At 38.7% G+C, this 21,729-nt stretch overlaps 1 pseudogene; it reads right to left on the bottom strand.

Annotated features, from left to right (window-relative positions):
• Window positions 1-9,078: 9,078 nt before the first annotated feature.
• Window positions 9,079-21,033, bottom strand: LOC125110974 (dynein light chain roadblock-type 1-like; annotated as a pseudogene).
• Between the last annotated feature and the right edge of the window lie 696 nt (window positions 21,034-21,729).

The following is a 21,729-nucleotide window of genomic DNA, read 5'->3' as shown; positions in this document are numbered from 1 at the left end:
GAGCCCGAGAGGAATGGGCAGTAGGAAAACAGCTATTATTAGCAAAACGCTACTCATTTTTAAGATATAGGGAGAGAGGTATTTTCTTTGAAAAGAAAAAAATGTGTATTTGGGAACTTGGTTACAATTAAAAATTAGCTACTAATGACAGGTAACAAACAACTTTGATAGATCTTTCAGAAGGCATTGATATGAAAATGAAATGCATGTAAATAGAACATAAGGTATTTTTAGAACAGTATTTTGGAAGTTTAGGGTTTTTGTAATGTATTTTTAAAAAATTTCTAGGCATTTGTTAAAACTTTGACTAAATTCTATAAGACCTTACCACTTATATTTTATAAACCTTTGAATTTATGATTTACATTTATAATTTCATAGAAATCACACTCTTAAACCAGCTTTCATTGACTATCAGTAAGTTAAAGACCGAAATGATTTTCGTGATGACTTAAGTGATGGACCAGAGGGACACGGTGGCATTTCTTAGTTATGATGGTCAAAGTGATCTTGAAAGAAACAGAGGTTTGCTTCTGACCCTTTCTTCTTCCAGTTCTGTGCTTCAAGGACTGAAGCAAATATCTGTCACCGTGAGCCAAGCTCTTTCTTATTTGTGGGAATAAGTAAACACGAATAAAAGCGAGGAGTTCCTGCTGTGGCCCAGCGGGATTGCCTGCATCTCTGGCATGCTGGGATGTAGGTTCAATTCCAGCCTGGCACAGTGGGTTAAGAATCTGGCACTGGTAGTTCCCGTCGTGGCGCAGTGGTTAACGAATCCGACTAGGAACCATGAGGTTGCGGGTTCGGTCCCTGCCCTTGCTCAGTGGGTTAACGATCTGGCGTTGCCATGAGCTGTGGTGTAGGTTGCAGACGTGGCTCGGATCCCACGTTGCTGTGGCTCTGGCGTAGGCCGGTGGCTACAGCTCCGATTCGACCCCTAGCCTGGGAACCTCCATATGCCGCGGGAGCGGCCCAAGAAATAGCAAAAAGACAAAAAAAAAAAAAAAGAATCTGGCGCTGAACTCCATATGCCACAGGGCAACCAAAAAACTTTTTTTTTTTTTTAATAATAAAATCGAGGAGTTTCTGCTGTGGCACAGTGGGTTAAGAGTCTGACTGCAGTGGATGGGGTTGCTTCGGAGGTTTGGGTTAGACCCAGGCCTACCGCAGTGGGTTAAATGATCCTGCATTGCCGGGTCTGTAGCTAGGATTCCATCCCTGGCTTGGGAACTTCCTTATGCTGCAAGTGAAGCCATAAAATAAAAATTTTAAAAATTAAAAAATAAATCAAACACTTGGTTTGCAACCAGGGGAGTTTCCTGAGTGAAATTTGAAATTGATCAGAGGGCGAAGAGAGACTGAAGAAAGAGCCAGACAACTCCAGGTTGGTAGGTGGCAGATTTAATAAGCAAGGAGTCGTATATTTGAGATGAGGCTTCTCTTGGCAGCTGTAATCTTTATGTTTACATAGATAACAGTGTTCAGTCAGTATTCTTTTCTTCTTTCTTTGCTTTTTTTTTTTTTTGTCTTTTTGGAGCGACACATGCAACATGGAAATTCCTAGACTAGGGGTCGAATCGGCTACAGCTGCTGGCCTACACCACAACCACAGCAATGCAGGATCCGAGCCATGTCTGCGACCTACACCACAGCTCAAGGCAACGCCAGATCCTTATCCCACTGAGCAAGGCCAGGGATCGAACCCACATCCTCATGGATACTAGCCAGGTTTGTCAGTATTCAATCTACAGGGTCCCAGCAGCACTTTACCTCTCAAGGCTTCCTCCTTGAAATGGCTCCTCCTGTGGGAATGGTGGGCTGAGCATACATTTCAAGGGTGAAAGGAGGGATGAGGAGCCTCCCATTGCCGGGGTCCAGCTCTTGGGTCACCAGAAGGTTACATCCTCTTGATGACAATCTCCAACAAACACCTCAGATCTATGGTGACTGGCAAGTAGTTTGTATAAGGCTTACTGAATTCACCAAGAGACAGGGTCCTCTTCCCTTCCCTGGCTCCTGTTTGCTCTTACAATTTGCAAACTGAGGAGTGAGATTTGTGACCTTTCAGGACCCCTCAATGAAAAGTTGTTGGCTGTCAAAGGGAAAAAAAAAAAGATAAAAGCTGGACATGAAGATTAATTGATGACAATTTCTGACTAGTAAATGGGATTTGTAGACCCAGCAGAGGTCTCCAGTTGAACTGAAGTGGACGGAAATTTGGGACTGCGCTCTGATGGGCTAGATTAATGAGAAGATGTTGCTTTTGCGTGTCCCATTCTCTCCCTCTTCCTCCCCCTCCCCACCCCTTCTCCCTTCCTCTTGTAAAAACTTCCCTCCAGGGTGGCCTCATTGTTCTGAATGCTCCCCAGGGCAAGTCTCATGGTTGCAGGTGCAGATCTCGATGTGCCCTCCCCACAGCTGCAGTTTGTGGCATTTTACAAAGCTATTGCTTTCAAAAGGATTTTACTGGAAAACTGAAAACTTCTAGCTCTCAAGTTACTAAATATACCATTGACCTTGGCTTTTTTTTCGATGAGAATTCTAGGAGGGAAAAAAAAAAAACATTGGGAGTTTGTGTGACACGGAGGTAGACTAGATTGGGTAAATAATCCACTTAAATTTAATCCCCGACTACTATGTGTTCACCTCACGGTAGAATTCTTTGTGGCAATGCCTTCCATCATAATGTTGTGACTCTGACAAGATCATGGCATGCCTCCAGCCAGGGAGATCCTTCCTTGCTGTCCTACTGACCTTCCAGTCATGCAGTGTTTCTCTATGCTGAAAAGATGTGTATAATAAAGGCATAACAGAGAGCCCAAGACTGGTTTCCTCATAGGCACAGCGAAGGTCCTGCCCTACATCTCTGACCTGTGGCCTTGGCTACTTCATTTTCCGTACATTCTATGCCCAGACTCGAGCCTCTTTCTATTGTTTTTAATACCAGCTCTGTAGAGCATTGAATGGTCCCGAGTGATTACATGGAATTCCCTGTGTTCTACCTCCCACCTCTAACTATCCTACAACCTTCTGAGACATACAAGGCCTCATGCTTCAGCCTCTCCTGTGAGCTTCTTTAGACAGCCCTGTTCTACTTTCCGACTAGTTGTTAGAGAACCACTGTCTTCCAAATATCCCCACCAGCCAGCCAAAATATTTTGACAAGTTTTCCGAGGTTTGTATTACGAAAATTATAGGTATTTAAAAATAAATTTACAGGCTATGCTTTTTCAGATGACACATTCTCCTGATTCCAAAATACTGTACTGCAACAGCACTCCCCCATTAGCGATCATTTATGTGAAAGGACAAGTGGTTAAAGGACCCTTAAATTTTTTTTTTCTGTCTAAATTGATGTCACAGAAGTACCTGTCTCACTAGAAAGAAGATTTTATAAAGACACGTCCCTCTTGTTGGTTGATCCACAGATTTCACTCAAGTCTTGCGTTCCCACGGTGGAGAGGGAGGGGCCTCATGGAGTTTTTAGGAGGTGAATGTGGAGGGGAAACATCAGCTCTAGATGCTCAGATATAAACACGCACACATATTAGCATAGTATCACATTAGGTTAGTTCAGCATAATAGAAAATCTTTTTTTCTGCACCTGTCTTTCAGGTGCAGGTAGGTCAGTTAATGACCTCCTGAGATCTAACCTTCTGACTTTATTCTGGTTGCTTTCACTTTCTCCTTCAATTTTTCTGATCATTTGAGTGTAATCTGAATGGGTTGGTTTTTCAATGTTCACCTTAGGGATGAACTGGCAGCTGGGCTCTGGTTCTCTCACCTTTGACTCAATGAAGCATCTTTTTTATCAGCCTAATATGTCAGAAATTTGTCAGAGGAAGTTATTTGAGGAAAACTTGCCACTATCTTGAATAGTAAAAAGCATGTGATGGGATTGTCTCTAAAGGTCGTTCTAGATTGTTGAAGGGTCAGTTCTAGAAAGCAAGTGTTGAACCAATGCATTGGGGAGTGCAGGAAGAATGGGTAATATTTCGTTACTAATTACCCTTTCCACAAACATTTACTGAGCGCCTCAAAGAAAGAGGAGGGCCATTTTCCAGGTCCATGATGTTTTTCATCTAGTGAAATGGGGTGAATAGGAGACGGAGATCATCAGCCCTAGATTCACAGATGCAAAACACAAGTCAAGGAGTTTCTCCGGTGGCCCAGTGGGTTAAGGGTTGTCACTGCAGTGGCTTGAGTCCCTGCTGTGGCTCAGGGTTAGATCTCTGGCCTGGAAACTTCTATATGCCATGGGTGTGGCCCCCCAAAGAAATCAAATGAAAATGTCATAATTTAGAAGAGGAAAAAAGAAATTGAAAACTATTTTCATATATCTCAGCCCACATTGGCACAGTAAATTACAGTTTCTCAATCTCAGTACTATTGACGTTTTTGAGCCAGATAATTCTTTGATGTGGATGGTTGCCCTGTGCATTGTAGGATATTTACTAGCATCCTTGGGCTCATAATGCATCTCCTAGTTGCCACAAACACATATGTCTTCAGATATTGCCCCTGGGGAGTAAAACTGCCTCTAGTTGAGAATGATGGCAATAAAAATTCTGACTTACCTTTTATTTTCTGGGGAGACAATTTCAGATTTATTTCTATGACAAGCCAAAAGTAAATAAATTCCTAGGAAATGTTGGTTGAATTAAATTTGTAAGTGGAAAATGCTAATGAGTCTTTTAAAAAATTTTTTTATTGGAATAGAGGTGACTTAAAAATCTGTGTTAATTTCAGGTGCACAGCAAAGTAAGTTGGTTATATGTATACATATATCCATTCCTTTTCATATTCTTTTCCCATGCAGGTTACCACATAGTAATGAGTAAATTTCCCTGTGCTATACAGTAGGTCCCCATTACCCATCGATTCTATGTATAGTAGTCTGTATACATCAGTCCCAACCCCCTAATTTATCCCTCCCACCCAACATTTCCCCTTTGGTAAAACATCAGTTGGTTTTGAAATCTATAAGTCTGTTTCTGTCTTGTAAGTTCTGTTGTATCCTTTCTAATAGATACTACATATTAGTGATCTCATTAAATTTGTCTTTCTCTGATTTACTTCATTTAGTGTGATAATTTCTAGGTCCATCCACGTTACCTCAAAAGGCATTAATTTTACAGCTGAGTAATATTCCTATGTATGTGTATATATATATCTCACATCTTTTTTATCCAGTCTTCTAGATGGACATTTAAGTTGTTTTCATGTCTTGGCTATTGTAAATAGTGCTGTGATTGATGTACATTGAGGAGCAGGAGTTTTTTGAATTATGGTTTTTTCCAGATAGATGCTCAGGAGTGGGGTTGCTGGATCATATGGTAGTTCTATATTTAGTTTTTTAAGGAACCCCCATACTGTTTGCCATAGTGGTCGCACCAGCTTACATTCCCACCAACAGTGTAGGAAGGTTCCCTTTTCTCCTGAGTGAGTCTTTCCATAGTCCTTTACTCATGACTTATGTGTATAACTATCAAGATACTCACTCAAGCAGTTAATCAACCAACACTTTCCAATGTTTCAAGTATTGTCAACGGGGGCTGTGGATTGTACTCTGGGAGGTACCTTTTTCCCTCAAGAAATTTATGGCATATATGGGGACATATTGCTTGTATAGGTGGATATACAGCAAGCAGGAAAATGTGTATATAGAAAGGGTCAAATGAAAAACCAAGTAATGGTTATCACTGGAGTTGAGCTGAGTGACAAATCATTGGCCAGGATGTTTAGGGAAGGATTTGAAGGGTGAGAGGATTTAAAAAATTATGAGGATGGTTAGGAAAGTGTTGTAGAATGAGAGAGAATCTTAAAAAGAGAGGTGTGGAGGTGCCACATGTGGGAATAAAGGATAAGAAACACAGTTCCATTTCCTAATACATTGAGGTCTGGAAATTGCTGCTGGAACTGTAGTTTGAACTTGGGAAATATACCTACTATAAATTTGTGTGGAAATGGAATCTCAATTTTTTTTTTTTAAGTCTTTGGCCGACATGGGAAGTGTATAAAGCAGTTTGAAGGTACTTAAGATTCAAACACTAGCTGTCACTGAATTGATTTCAGTATTGAATGTTTCACATATTGGTACTGTTTTGCCTGGTAATTTTTGTTTGAATTCTTTAAGAAGTATTATAGAATTTCTAGTCACAGCTTATTTCCAAAGTCATTCAAAGTTTAACAATAACCATCGTGGGTAGTTCTTATTCAAAAAAATTTCAATCTCAGCCCCGTGCCCCAAAAGTCACCAAAAAAAAAAAAAAGTTTACCAGTGCCAGTGTGTTAACATATTATGTGGTTGGGCAATTAAAGCTATTCAACTTCTATTTCTGAATAAAAATTCTCAGAATTTCCAGTGATTAAGACTATAAGAGCATATGAAGTTCACTGCTGACGCTACTGTGTTCAAAACACATGATCAATTCAAATATAATCCTCAACATCCCTACCAATGAATCATGCAATGAATAATACAGGGTTTAAACATTCCATTTTCACAAGTTTTGCAAATTTGTCAATCTATGCTTTTGTTCTGATTCACACATATTTTTACCACCGTCAGTTGTAACACATGTTGGCAGGGCCCACTTCAGATTATACAGAGTTGATGTTTTTCTTAACTTTGAAAATGTTCTCACCTGTAGTTTTTCCACACAGACTAATAAAAGCTAATTATTGAGCCACATCAAACTCTGCATTGATTCCTCAAACGACAACTGAGCAGTATTGGTAACACGTATGAACTCAAGAGCCAAGGAAAACCACTCAGGATACTTTTTCTTGTTTTTAAGTTAACTGTTGATTTTGCTCCCAATGTTATTTTTTTCTGTTAGGATTATCCCTCCCATGTTTTTTTCTTTGCTCTACATTGAAATTCCATGTTAGAATAGGTTTTGATCACTCAGAACTATTTATCAGTTCCCTGGAGTTTTGCTTCAGCCCATATATTCAAGACTTAAAAAGTTTTTTTAGAAAACTTTATTAATATACATATTTCTTTTGATTTTTTTTTCTGAGTTTCTCTTAGTACATATATTCCATCTCCCTTTTGGCTTTCCATATCTGCCATTGTCCTAAAGTCCTCTGTTTCTAATTTGTTTATTTTATTTAAATTTCAAACCATTTTTCATTTCTTTGCTTTCTATGTGTCTATTCTTATATTCCGATTTACTCTTCCTTTTTTTTCTGAAAAAATGTCAAACTTACAAAAATTGAATACAACACAAAACATTTTCCCCTGAAACTTATGAGAGTACACTGTAGATAGGATGTTCCATTACCACCAAATACTTACTTGCATTTCCTACTGACAAAGAAATTTTTCTACATCAATACAACTGCCAAAGTTAGAGAACTGTCATTGATTTAACATTACTATCTAATCCTCAGACGCCATTTAAGTCGGACCAGTATCCCTAACAATGTCCCTTTTACAGCAAAAATATCCAGCTCAGCTTCTTAAGTTGCATTTAATTGTCACATTTCTTTGGTCCGCTTAGCTATCTACAATCATTTCTCAGTCTTTCCTTAGCTTTTAGCACCTGACACTTTTGAAGATTATAAGCTAGTTAATTTATGGAATGCTTTTCAGTTTAGATTTGTCAGCTTTTCCTACATGTTTAGAATTTTTGCATCATTGACTATGATGATAAAATCTATGCTGAGTTTTTTTTTAATTGACGAATAGTTGTTTTACAATATTATGTTAGTTTCTGGTGTACAGCGAAGTGATTCAGTTATATATACATATTTTAAGATTATTTTCCATTATAGGTTATCATAAGATTTTGAATATCATTCCCCGTGTTATTCAACAAATCCTTATTACTTATCTATTTTATATAGTAGTGTGTATCCATTAATCCCATACTCCTAATTCAGCCCTTCCCCTCTCCCTTTTCTCTTTGGTAACCATAAGTTTGTTTTTAATAGGTTCAATGAGAACCTATTTCTAATTTGGTAAATACATTCATTTTTATTATTTTTCAGATTCCGCATACAAGTGATATCATATAACATTTGTCTCTCTCCATCTGACTTACTTCACTTAGTATGATGTTCTCTAAGTCCATCGATTTTGCTGCAAATAGCTATCTATACACACCGCCCCCCCCAACACACACACACAACACATCTTTATCCATTCACGTGTCAATGGATATTTAGGCTTCCATGTCTTGCCTACTGTAAATAGTGTTGCCATAAATATTGGGATGCATGTATCTTTTTGAATTGTGGCTTTCTCCAGATATATATCCAGGAGCGGGATTGCTGGATCATATCGTAACTCTATTTTTAGCTTTTAAAGGAACCTCCATACTATCTTCCACAGTGGCTGCACCAGTTTATCTTCTCACATTGTAGGAGGGTTCCCTTTTCTCCACATCCTCTCTAGCATTTATTATATGTAGACTTTTTCATGAAGGCCATTCTGACTGATGTGAGGTGATACTTCATTTTGGATTTGATTTGCATTTCTCTAATAGTTAGCAATGTTAAGCACCTTTACATGTGCCTGTTGGCCATCTGTATGTCTTCTTTGGAGTAAGGATCTATTTAGGTCTTATGCCCATTTTTGGATTAGGTTTTTAAAAATACTGAATTCTACGAGCTATTCATATAGTTTGGTAATTAAGCCAAACTGTTTGCAAATATTTTCTCTTATTCCATAGGTTGTCTTTTTGTTTTGTTTATGGTTTCATTTGCCGTTGTGCTCAATGTTGTTTTTTTTTTAAACATTTTGGTTATTTTCAGTTAAAGAAAAACAGTCTTTTCCAAAGGCAACAAAGTGAACTCAAAGTCGGAAGGAAACAGGGTGCAGGCTTCTCACAAGCTCTTGTTCTGAAACCTGGACAGGAGGAAAGCAGGCCCTGGTGGAAAATCAGGGGCAACTAGCAAATGGAGGGATGACTTTGGTGAGGTGGGTGGAGCTGCAGCCCACCCCTGGTCACTAGATGGGTCTGAGAGGGCTCGAGGATGTCTTCCACATGCCAGTCAGTTGATACGATCAATGCTTTTATTGTTGAGGGCATTAAATTAAGGAATGGTGCAGGGAGCCAAGACAGCAGCTTATTCAGTTGGATTCTGAATCATAATGCAACCGTAATTTCATTTTTCTTGGAGCAAATTCAAAGGAAGGTGAAGTCATTCTGGGTGTTAATTTTGCGCTCAGTGCTCTGGGCCTGCTCGATGAAGCTGTGTGTCAGGTTGGCATATTGTGTGGTGGTGGGATTGTCCACAGCGTTCTTGACGGGAATTCCTTCTATGTTCACCATGATGATTCCCTGCACGCCCTTCTGGCTCTGAAGTCTCTTCACTGTCTCCACCTCTGCCACCTCAGGCCCATCCAGTAGCTCCGCATTGACAGCCCTCTATGCTAAGTTCTTAATGAGTTTCATTCCATGGTATATTGTTTAGATTATCCTATTACTGGCAATGCTAACTTGGGTTTACAGTGCTGTCTGCAAGGTTTCTCTACTGTAAAGTTGATTTTTTTTTCTCAAAGTATTTTGTAAAGGGTTACTTTCAAACTATCACGTTCTTCAACATGTTGTTACTGAGTTCATGTATTTAGATTGGGATAGACTTGTGGATTTTCAATGTCTTATAATCCATTATTATCATTTTTATTGTAATATTCAAATTGTCCCAGTCTGACCAGTGAGAATCCCTTAAAGATGGCTTCTGTATCCTCCTGAATTGACCCTATTACTTTTTTATTTTCACACACAACAAGATGTACGAGGCTTGTCCTATATTTTCCCTGCCCTAGGCCTGGAATTACTCATTTTCCCAAGGAATTCTGGTCCCTTTTAGTAGAAAATGGTGTTTAGAGATCAAGATCTGAGTTCTAGGTGTGCTAATTGCTACTGGTATGTCACTTCTCCCAGGCCCTCTCAGCGGAGACTTGACATGAAGCAAGAACCAAGAGATCTCTGGAATAACTAAGAAAGAAAAAAATCCCCTCTCTTCAAACCATTTGGTCAAAAACTACCAGATGAAGCCAAAATGGTAGGGATTCACATGAATTATGTGTTTGTGTGTGTGTGGTACATATTACTTTGAAGAACTTATTTCTGAGATTTTCTATTTCTGATTCATGCTGTTCTTTCAAAGGTACAATAATTTTCTTAAAGTATTAAATTTCATTTTGTAATCTTAGTTTTCATTTGATTTGTTGGCTCATTCTTCCGTGTTCTCAAAGTCAGATATTACCATAGAAAACTTAAAATATAGCCTCTCTTTGTAATCTTGTTGGATCCAGTAACATCAGATTCAAGAGCCAAGTTGGATTCAATAACATTCTCTGCCTCTAGCCCTGTGTGCTCAGGCTTCCACTCTGCTGGTCTTGCTTTGAGGTTGGTACTCTCTGCTTTAGACTGTATTTTGCTGTTTTTTTGTTTGTTGGTTTGTTTTTCTCTTCTCACTTCAATTGTTGGTTTCCATATGATTGCTTTTGAAAGTTAGCAAAAATATCTTTACTTCACCATTTTACAACTCTTTAGCTGTTGTTTATTGTTTTTTCACACACAAAAGTATTGAGTTTTTTTAACCTAAAGCCTACCAATCTTTTCACTTATGATAACTAATTTTAAAGTTATACTTAGAACAGCCTTTGATTATAAGAATGGTCACATAGGGGTTCCCTGGTAGCTCACCCACTTAAGGATCTGGCATTGTCACTGCTGTGGCTCTGGTTACTGCTGTCATGTAGGTTTGATTCTTGGTCCTGGAACTTCCACATGCCACAGGGATGGGAAAAAAAATCATGTGTATTTTCTTTTTATTTGTACATTTTACAAATTTTAAAAGCTACATGTTTTTTTGGGAATATCTTAAAAAGATTTAATTCCCTAACCCTACTTAAATTTATTTTTGTGTGAGGTTATCTTAAATTTTTACTTATTTTTATGGATAGTTACTGTTTATCTCCTACCATTTCTTTGTATCTGCCCTTTTCCTACTGTTATGTAATGCCACAAAATGTATTAAATTCTTATGTAGACTCTCTGGAGCTCAATGTACTATTTTGTTCCAATCATCTGTCATTCTGTTTCTGTGTCAGATCCACAGTGCCTTAATTATTGTATCCTGAATATATGTTTTATTATATGAAAGAGTAAGTTTAACCCTATTTTTCTAAAATTTGTTCTAATTAGTCCAGCTTTTGGGAGGGGGGGCTGGATACTTTTTAAAAAAAATTCTAGCTATTTTTGTAGTATTTTGTTAAATTGATAAATTGATATTTTGCACCCTCAAGTTCCCTTTCAAAAACATGGAATTCATTTCCATCATGTAAGTATATCAGTAAAGTTTTCTGATTTTTTTTTTCTTTTCTCCTTTTAGGGCCACACCCATGACATATGGAGGTCTCCAGGCTAGGGGTCGAATTTCTGTAGCTGCTGGCCTACACTACAGCCACAGCAACATGGGATCCAAGCTGCATCTGTGACCTACACCACAACTCACTGGAATGCCGTATCCTTAACTCACTGAGCAAGGCCAGGGAGTGAACCTGCATCCTCATGGATAATAATCAGGTTTGTTAACCACTGAGCCACAACGGGAACTCCAGCTTTCTGATTTTTCTTCACAGAGCCCATTCCTACAAATGTGATTTTCATTCTTATTCCACTATGTAGTTTCTTAATAGTGACTAGAGCAATAGAGAAAAATTTAATATCAAGGTAAGACTGGCCTTGTGAAATTCACTGGAAAGATTGCCATTTAAAATCCATTTAAAGTGTTTAAATATTAAGAATTATCTATTCCTTGAATATTTAAAGAAATTCCATTAAAACCAACTAGGACTGATGCCATGTTGTGGGAGGGCTGCATTTGCATTTTTTAAAGTTTTTAATAGATTTGATAGGACATAAGAGAGACAAAACCATCCACTTAATTCAGTCATTTAATAAACATCATATGTCAGGCACTGTTCAGTGTTGGGGATACTAAAGTAAGACAGGTTCTTTGCCTCCTAGTTTCTCAGGAATTTATTTTAACTGGATAAACTGGCAAATATTTGGATATTAAATAATGATTAAACTGGCAAGATGATGTGAGGTTAAGTTCTTTCAATAAGTCCTTCTTCTGATGTTATCTCTACCTAAAGTAATTCTGGAAGTTTGACTGCTGTAATCTTCACATGAGTCATTGATTAGCTTTCTATTTGAGCCCCCACTGTAACTTCTGGAGCAGCATTTGCCAGCCTTATCTCTATTCCAACACAGCACACCCAAGGGATATTATGCAATATTATTAATGCCAGTGATTCATTGGGTTAGTTTGATTTGTTTGAAGAAACACTATGTTGATTCCCCACCACCCACTCTACACATGTGAAGTCAATCACCTTTTTATCACTTAAAAAACTCATATGTGGTTATCCTTTTTTTACCTACAAGATAAATTCACAATTTTTTTTTTTCATTTGCTTCTCAGAATATCCTATGAGATAATTAGGGTAAAGACTATTTCCTTCACTTTACAATGAACAAAACTCAGACTTAAACAGAATGATTTTTCCTGGGCTACACACCTAGTGAGAAGTGGCTAAAAGGCATTGTGGGAGAAGGTCATCAAAAGGAAGTGACCACTAGTTGACCAGTGACCTTGACCCAGGCGTTGGGAGACTCCTACCCACTGCCCCCCACCTTGGAATGTATGTTCTGCACATCATTCCCACAATGGCAGTAATTTTCACGGAGGCAGCCTTGATGGAGTCCTGTGTGGTTAAGACCATCTGGACTAAAAGCACATCTGAACCCTAAGGCCTCTCTATAAACTTTTAAGATTCAGCAGGTGGGTATGGAGATCTCTTCTTGACAAGCCTCGTAAGTAAATGCTTTGCTTATTAAAACTGACGCGCAGGCTGGAGCGGGCTGCCTCTTTCTTCTGTCTCTCCCTGCCTTCTGTGTGTGGGGCCACTCTGTGAGCCAACAGGCATAGATCCAGGTTCTTCACTCCAAATGTCTGTGAAGAAAGTAGTTTTTAACTTACATAGTTTCTACTACAGAGTGATGATCTGATTGTTTGGGCCTAAATTCTCAAGTGAATAAATTTCCTTTTGAATTATCTTATAGTTGGATAGTTAATTCCTCTGTGCCTGGCAATGACTCCCATCCTTTTTTTTTAATGAGGAGCTGGAAAGAGCCGTTGTGTCAGGCTTCCAACTCAGCATGTGGGTCCTGACAAAATTATAGGAGTTGCTTCTTCATGAAGACATCTTGTTTTATCTTGCTAAACTTCGAGCTTTGTCCAATTTTATCCAAATTTGTTATTTGTAATTTTTTTCTACCTGAGGAAGAGCAAAATAGGCCGTGTAATGAGAATAGTAGGAGGATAAACTTTATATTATTGAGACATAATTTTCCCATATTTTGTATTTTATAATGAAAGGAGAACTTTAAAATTATTTCCTACTTTTGAGATCAGTCTTTAAGTGAATGAGATAGTATTTCCAAGAATAATTATACAGTTACAGATAATAGAAATAGTTTTTTTCACTTTTTCTGTGAAATGTATTACCATTCAGAAAAATACCTAAAATGTAAATATGCAATTTTAACAAATTTTTATAAAACCGAACACCCATTTAACCACCACCTAAACCACAAAATAGAATACTGCAAGCACCCTGAAAACCTAACTATATGGTTCTTCCCAATTACAACCCTCTTTCGACCTAACAAAAGTAGCTTCACTAAATTTTATAATAATGTCCACCTTTTTAAAATAGCATTTCTGTATGCAACTGTACTTTCAGATGATGGAGTTTATTTGACTTTTCTATAAATAGAATCATTCTTTTGTGTCTGATTTCTTTCACTCGACTTCATGTTTGTGAGATTGATCTATTGTTTTAGGAAGCTGTAGTCTGTTAATTTCCAATACCATCTGATGTTTCCATTACACGAATACACCACTATTTTTAAACTTTTTATTGTTGGTGGATACAAGAATCGTGTGTAATCACTAGTTAAAATATTACAGTTATAACCTGCCTTCAGTAATCAAGTTTGTTTTAATGGGCGCTACAAAACAAACTTGGATGTCTTCTGAGCGTCATGGAGTCTAAACAACAGGTTTGAACTAGAGCTGTTTGCCAGAGCTGCCTTCCCAGGCGCTTGGAGTCAGCTGTATCTAGTTCAAACCAAGCAAATTAAGGCTGGAGAGGACCATCGGTCCTTCAACTGGGTATGCGCAGGAGTGTCCAGGCCTTTTGAGGCCTGCAGTTTAGTTACGCCTGCGCAGAAGGATTCTTAGCCCACCTATTCTCAATCACTTTTCCCTGCTTTCCCGCGCTCCTCACGTTCTCCAGGTTCCACGCATGCATCTTTATTTACAGAAACACCTAACCCTCTTTCGGTCTTAAGGGACTCGAATTCTTGTCTGCCTTGTGAGTAAGGCTCTGTTGCAAACCTTGGTGTCTTAGCGTTTTGACTTGCTGCGTGTCAGGTAAAACGAACCCGTCTCAGGAACAAATATTTGACTTGTTTCTAGTTTTTAGTTACCATATCTGCATTTCTTCTGCCATAAATCCTGGAATAGAGTTGTTGGTTTTAAATATTTCAATTATCTTCTGTTCTGTGATGGGCGTTTCCATCCCTTAATGATATCTTTTGATAGTAGAAGTTCTTAATTTTATCGTAATATAAAATGTATCAGACTTTTCATCCTGTTCCGACATTTCTTTGACCTGACGGTTGAAGCCATTCTCCTGTATTATCTTCTAAAGGGTGTATGGTTTTACTTTTCAAATTTATGTTTACCAATGGTAACAACAGTTGTTTCCAATTTTGCCTGTTTGTAGTTTTTAATGGTTAGGAATAAAGCTCCTATGTACATTCTGTATATGTCTTTTTATTGGACCTATGTACCTGTTCCTCTTGGGTGTATCACATAGGAGTAGAATTTATGATTCAGATAATAGTAGATAATTTCAAACACTTATCTAAAGAGCCAACTAATACTTCACCAGTCATAGATGAGATTTCCAGTTTTTCTGCATCTTTGCCAGTGCATAATATAGGTAAGCTTTTTTGTTGTTGTTGTCATTGTGGTGGTTGTATACTGATAGCTTATTGCCATTTTAATTTGCATTCTAATGTTGGATAATTCTTAATTTGATTGTATATTTGCTTACCTTCTTTGGTAAATTGCCTGTTTAAGTTATTTCCCATTTTGGAAATTGTTTTGTTTTTTTGGTTTCTCCTTACTAATACATGAATTTTCTATATATTTTAAAACAAGTCTTTTACCATATAAATGTATTTTTCTCAGTATATATCTTGTCTTTTCACTCTCTGAATAATAATTAAACATAAGTTAAATTGCAACTAAGTCCAATTTCTCTAGTTCTTTTATGACTATTGTTGTCTTTTGTTTAAAAAAACTTCACCCACTCCAAATGTCATAAAGCTATTATCTTTTGTTTCAGAAGTTTTATTGTTTCATTTATTGTTTCATCTTCTGCCATGTAGATTCACAATCTTATCTCAAATTAAAATTTACATGTTAAGGTAGGGGGTTAAGGTTTATTTTTTTTTCCATATGACTATTGAATTGACCCAGAACCCTTTGTTAAAAGATCACTCTATCTCCTGTGAATTGCAAAGACACTTGTTGAAAACCAAATGACTAGAGGGAGTTCCTGTTGTGGCGCAGTGAAAATGGATCTGACTAGTATTCATGACGGTGTGGGTTTGATCCCTGGCCTCACTCAGTGGGTTAAGGATCCTGTTTTGCCGTGAGCTGTGGTGTAGGTCACAGAAGCAGCTCGGATGCCACGTTACTGTGGCTGTGGTATAGGCTGGCTGTTGTAACTCCAGGTTTGGCTCCTAGCATGGGATCTTCCATGTGTAGACCTAAAAAGGAAAAAAAAAAAAAAAGTGATTGTTCCCTCTCTTTGTCTATCTCACACACACACACTTCTGGATGTTTTATTCTGTTTTATGGTTGATTTCTCTATCCTTGTGCCCAAAGCTATTACCTACTCTTCATTTGGTTCTTTCCGTACTTGGTTACTGTTCACATGAATAAGGCAAAATTACTTTTGTAGCAGCAAATGGGAACTTTATTTATTGGCCAAGGATTGGAGAATGGGGACCGCATGTTCTGAAATCGACTTCTTCCTGGTTACAAGCGGGTACAAAATTTTTATAGCAAAGGGTGGAGGAGGTTATAGGGGGTGGGGTCTTTTGTCATCCTGATTGGTGGAAATGGATGGCTATTTCCTTGAGGGCAGTTCATGTGTCTTTTCTGTCTCTGTATGGTCCTTCAGTGTCTAGGTCAGAGGTGAGTCCAACCACTATCACACAGGTGGTGGTGATCTTCTTATTATGATGAGAGGGTAATGAGCTGTAGAGCAACCTTTGACCCAGTTTTGAAGTTGAGCCCGCTATGCCAGTTCTTGTCATGTAAACACAACTAGGAGATACTCTTAGCTCTGGTTTTCTGCAAGTTTGCTGGGTGGGAGTTTTTTTTTTTTTTTTTTTTTAATTAAAAATGGGGGCACGGGGTTCCTTGCTTCCTTGCCTAAGACAGGTACTCTTGTACTTTTATAGAGTTTAGGTATTAAGGCCCCTCAGAGTTGCTCCCCTGAATGACAGTGCCCGCTGAATTACTATAGCTTTAAAATTAGTCCTGAAATTTGGAGATGTAAGACTTTTAAATTTGTTCTTTTTCAAAACCTATTCTAGGTTTTACTCATTTCCATATGAATTTGAGAATCCTTTGTCAATTTTCACACACACACACACAACTTGCTGGGATTGATTGGGATGGTGTTGAATCTACATATCAGTTTGCAGAAAAGGACATTTAATAATTTAGAAAGAAGATTTGATTTAAAATAGTGCCTCTTTCAATCTATAAATACAGTTTAGCTGTGTATCTTTTTTTTTTTTTAAAGTTAACCCTTTTATTTATTTATTTATTTATGCCTTTTTACCTTTTCTAGGGCCGTTCCCATGGCATATGGAGGTTCCCAGGCTAGGTGTCTAATAGGAGCTGTTGCTGCCAGCCTACGCCAGAGCCACAGCAACACGGGATCCGAGCCGCATCTGTGACCTACACCACAGCCCACGGCAGCGCCGGGTCCTTAACCCACTGAGCCAGGCCAGGGATCAAACCCGCAACCTCATGGTTTCTAGTCGAATTTGTTAACTACTGAGCCACGAAAGGAACTCCTAGCTGTGTATCTTTAAGGTCATCTTTAATTTTTCTCAGCCGTATTTGATAGTTTTAATTAGAGATCTTGCACATTTTAGACTTATTCTCAAATATTATAGACTTTTTTGATACTCTTGTGAAAGGTGTTTTTAAATCTAATTGTCCAGTTATGATTTTCTTATTCTGTTTTCTGTTAAATCTAATCCTTTAGGCACCGTTGAGTTACTTTGAGATTTTGTCCCTTCTCCCATCCAAGTACTAACTCGGCCAGACCCTGCTTAGCTTCCCATATCAGACGAGATCAGATGAGATCGGGCACGTTCAGGGTGGTGTGGCTGTAGACAGATTTTGTCTTTTCTAATGTTTCCTAGCTTCAGTTCATTTTGTTCATAATCTTGTGTTTCTTTGTTTACTTGCTTTATGGGTTTTTAAAATTTCTGAATCGAAATGCTCTTTCGTATCTGCAAGTTCTTGTTTAATTGTTTTGAACTCATATCGGAGCATTCAGATGCAGTTTACTTTATGATTGTTGTTTCATGGACAGTTTTCATTAGGTAATTATTGTCATTCTTTTTTAAAAAATTTATTTTTATTAAAGTATACTTGATTTACAGTGTTGTGCCAATATTGTCATTCTTAATTCCCGTTTTATTCCTTTTTTTTTTTTTTTTTGCCATTTCCTGGGCCGCTCCCGAGGCATATGGAGGTTCCCAGGCTGGGGGTCTAATCGGAGCTCTAGCTGCCGGCCTACGCCAGAGCCACAACAATGTGGGATCCGAGCCGAGTCTGCAACCTACACCACAGCTCACGGCAAGGCCGGATCGTTAACCCACTGAGCAAGGCCAGGGACGGAACCCGCAACCTCATGGTTCCACGTCAGATTCGTTAACCACTGCGCCACAATGGGAACTCCCCTTTTTATTCTTACAATTACTTCATATTGATGTGGCCTGCCAAATTTTGTTCATTTTTTAAATGTCTTGAATTTTCCACATTAAGTCATGGCATTGCTTCTATGAAAACGGTGTATGAGGTGTTGAGGTGCTGTGTTTCTTTTTTTTTTCTTTTTTATTATTTTTTTGCTTTTTAGGGCCTTAATTGCGCCCTGTTGGAAGTTCCCAGGCTGTGGGTTGAATCAGCACTACAGCTGCTGGCCTTTGCACAGTCACAGCAACACAGGATCTGAGCTGCATCTGCAACCTACACCACAGCTCATAGCAACGCCGGATCCTTGACCCACTGAGTGAGGCCAGGAATTGAACCTGCATCCTCATGGATCCTAGTCAGGTTCATTAACTGCTGAGCCACAAAGGAAACTCCCTGTGTTTCTTATGTATGTTTCTTTCCAGTATACTCTTGTCAGTTCAGTGATGTATAGTTTTATTACTAGATGATGATCTTTAGGGAGGCAAGAGATGGGTTATTATGACTTATGATTTTGTGATATTCTTATTTTAATAGAAAAAATCCCATAATCTTGGATTTGACCAATGATCTCAGAATATGTTTTTCTTGTACATACATTTATTTCTCCAGTGACTACTACTTACACTAATTCAAAAGTTGTATAATATCAAATTTAGGAGGAAAAAATTTTCTCAAGTCTGGAACTTATAAACATTACAAAAACCTATTCAGCTTATTTCTTTGCAGACTTTACTGTGAGTCTTTTGTGACATGTAGATGTCTCCACTCTCTGTTTGGTTCTTGGTTTCTGTTTTTTCTGTGATGGTTATTGGAATGCATTTACTGAAAGCTGGTATTCTTTATTGTAATAATAGAAAACATCTTGCACTTCTGTACTCTGGTTACTTTTTTATTAGAGACTTTGAGAGCACTCTATAGGCATTGTATGGAGGATAATTTTATTAGAGTACCCAACAATTAAGATGCCTTTCATGTAACTTTATTGTGCTTTTTTTAGGGGGAGGAGGGCTAATAGGAATAGAAGAAACTGAAGCCTTAAGAAGGCTGAAAGACTAATCTATTGTTTTTTATCATTTATACGTCTTCTGGTGTCAAACGTTTTGGAGGAATTATTTGAAAGTGTTTAGATAGGAAGCCTAACTGACATCAATTAATCTCAGGAGTCTGAGATGCTAAGAGAATAACTCCATATTGTGGAAGACAATTTCAACCCTGAGGTTTAGCTTACTGTTCTATTGTTTGCACTTGTACACAGAGATAAACATTTTTCTTATAGATTCAGCAGTAGTTTGGATGCTTCCTTCGAAGTTTACTGTTATCACCAGGACAAAGCCTATCTATGATGGCCAAGGTCCTCTAGGGGGCAGCAGAGTAGCAGTTGCCATCTTCTTGGCACTTACTGGAGGAGAGGGAAGGAGTCCTGGGCCTGTGGGGAAGCCCCAGCTTGAGAGGAAAACCAGACGATAAGGGTAGAAAAGTGTCAGGAGCAAGAAAATATATACGAGTGTGCTCTGGAGGCAGAACTGTAGCTTGGCTAGAAATCCAAGCTGTGTCTGTGACAGTTAAGTAGAGAAGGTAATGTGTATGTTTTCACCTTGACCTGGGAGGGCATACTAAGGAATTCTCTGCTCAGTGTCGTATTAAGACACATACACCAGTGAGTCCAGTGTGTTAAGTGGCTTGAAGAAATGCACAAAGTGCTGTAGGAATTCAAGAACAGTGACTTTAGGGGTGGTGGTGAGGAGGGCCTCCCATGTGGCCGACATTGATCCCAGGTCTTAGAGAATGAGTAGTAAGAGACAGAACAGGGAGAGGGTAAAGTATGTACTGCACATCTCGGCAGTGGTGAGCTGTTCCATTGAGCTGTAACATAATGTCTGCATGAGGAAGTGGGCATGACACAACAGTCAACTTTGCCATCTGTGCAGCAGCCCTCAAAAGCATACCATCTCTATTAATATACACTGAAGATAATATCCAGGAACCCCGTTCATCAATATTTTATGGATCTTTGGGGTTCTTAAGAGAATGAAAACCAGCTTGGTTTGTGGAAAATTGGGAGGCTTTATTATTTGGTTGAAACCTGAAAGCCACAGGGGAAATAGGCTCCGTGAACCCTCCCTTGGCCACAGCGTTGCAAGGCCAGGGCAGGGGGGTGGGGAGGAGGGACTTTACCAGGAAAGATAAAATATGTCAACTCATCATACAACCTTTGTTCATTATTCCCTTTGTGGCATCTCTTTGTGAGGTCTAGACATCACAGAATTCTAGGGCTTATGTATTAAAAGGTCCAAGTTTTTAAGACGTCTTGACACTTGGGTGCTTCCTTTCGCTTAGTATTGCTATATAAGACATATCCAGACAAATATAGGTCTTACAGATCAACTAGTGGAGAGATAACACACATGCTGTGAAAAGTGATTGTGAGTCATCACTAATTAGTTTGATATTTGTGCTATGGAATGGAGTAGTACATTGTTTTAGTCTAGAATCGAGATTCCAGACTCCTTGTGCTTAAGCGAAGGCGCCCAGAACCTCTCCTTAGTTCCATCTGAAGCAATGTTTAGACTAATGGTAGTGCCTGGACAGAATAAGCACTTGGTCAGGAGCTATCAAATAAACAGATGGATGAAGTCATCAATCGATCAGCTAGATTATATGAAAACGAAGACATTTGTGAAAGTTGCTGGTCCTGAATTTGCTGTTCTCTAGCTCTTGCCTAAAAAAATTTGAGAACATCGAAACCTGTGAAAGAAAGTTATGGAGACATGCTAATTGTCCTCAAAAGCAGAGCTTTCCAACCAGCATACTGGGAGTGGTTTAATGCAGGTAGCCACTAAGGCTCTTAAGCCAGTTTCCCAAGACATAAAGGGCCTCCTAAAAGGGTACGTGATTGGAGAAGAATTTGAGGGTAAGCCCCATGGCGCCCACAAACTTGAAGAATGAAAATTGGCATTCTCTGCTCTGACGAGAAACCCCAAGTGTGCAGGAAATGCTTTTTATCCAGATTTCTATCTCAGCTGCCATCTATAGAGTGTGGCTGACCATTCTGGAAAAGATATGCAATGATGCAGGAGTTCCCGTTCCAGTTGACGAAAAAGCATTGCCGATGTAGCCCAAGGTGAAGCCGGTAAAGGCTGGTGGGGGGCTGACTGTGGGCTGCTGGTGGTACACTTTTCAAACCTGTCTTCACTAATAGGAGCTATCTGGTCACTTTGTAGCAGATGTATCCTATCAGTGGAGTTCAAATGACCTCCAGGGAAACTGTACTAACAAAGCAATGTAAATTAAAGCATTAGCATTATAATTATTATTATTATTATTAATTTTATTTTTTATTTATTTGCTTTTTAGGACTGCACCTGTGGCATACAGAGGTTCCCAGGCTAGGGGTCCAATTGGAGCTACAGCTGCCAGCCTACGCCACAGCCACAGCCACACCAGATCCAAACTGCGTCTATAACCTGCACCAAAGCTCACGGCAATGCCAGATCCTTAACCCACTGAGAGAGGCCAAGGATGGAACCCACAACCTCATGGTTCCTAGTCGGATTCATTTTGGCTGTGCCATGATGGGAACTCCAGCATTATTTTTCAACACTTGATGTGAACAAAATT

This window comes from Phacochoerus africanus, chromosome 1, assembly GCF_016906955.1.
Source record: "Phacochoerus africanus isolate WHEZ1 chromosome 1, ROS_Pafr_v1, whole genome shotgun sequence".
Lineage (NCBI taxonomy): Eukaryota > Metazoa > Chordata > Mammalia > Artiodactyla > Suidae > Phacochoerus > Phacochoerus africanus.
The sequence above is the reverse complement of the archived record's forward strand: the minus strand, read 5'-3'. Positions and strand labels throughout refer to the sequence as shown.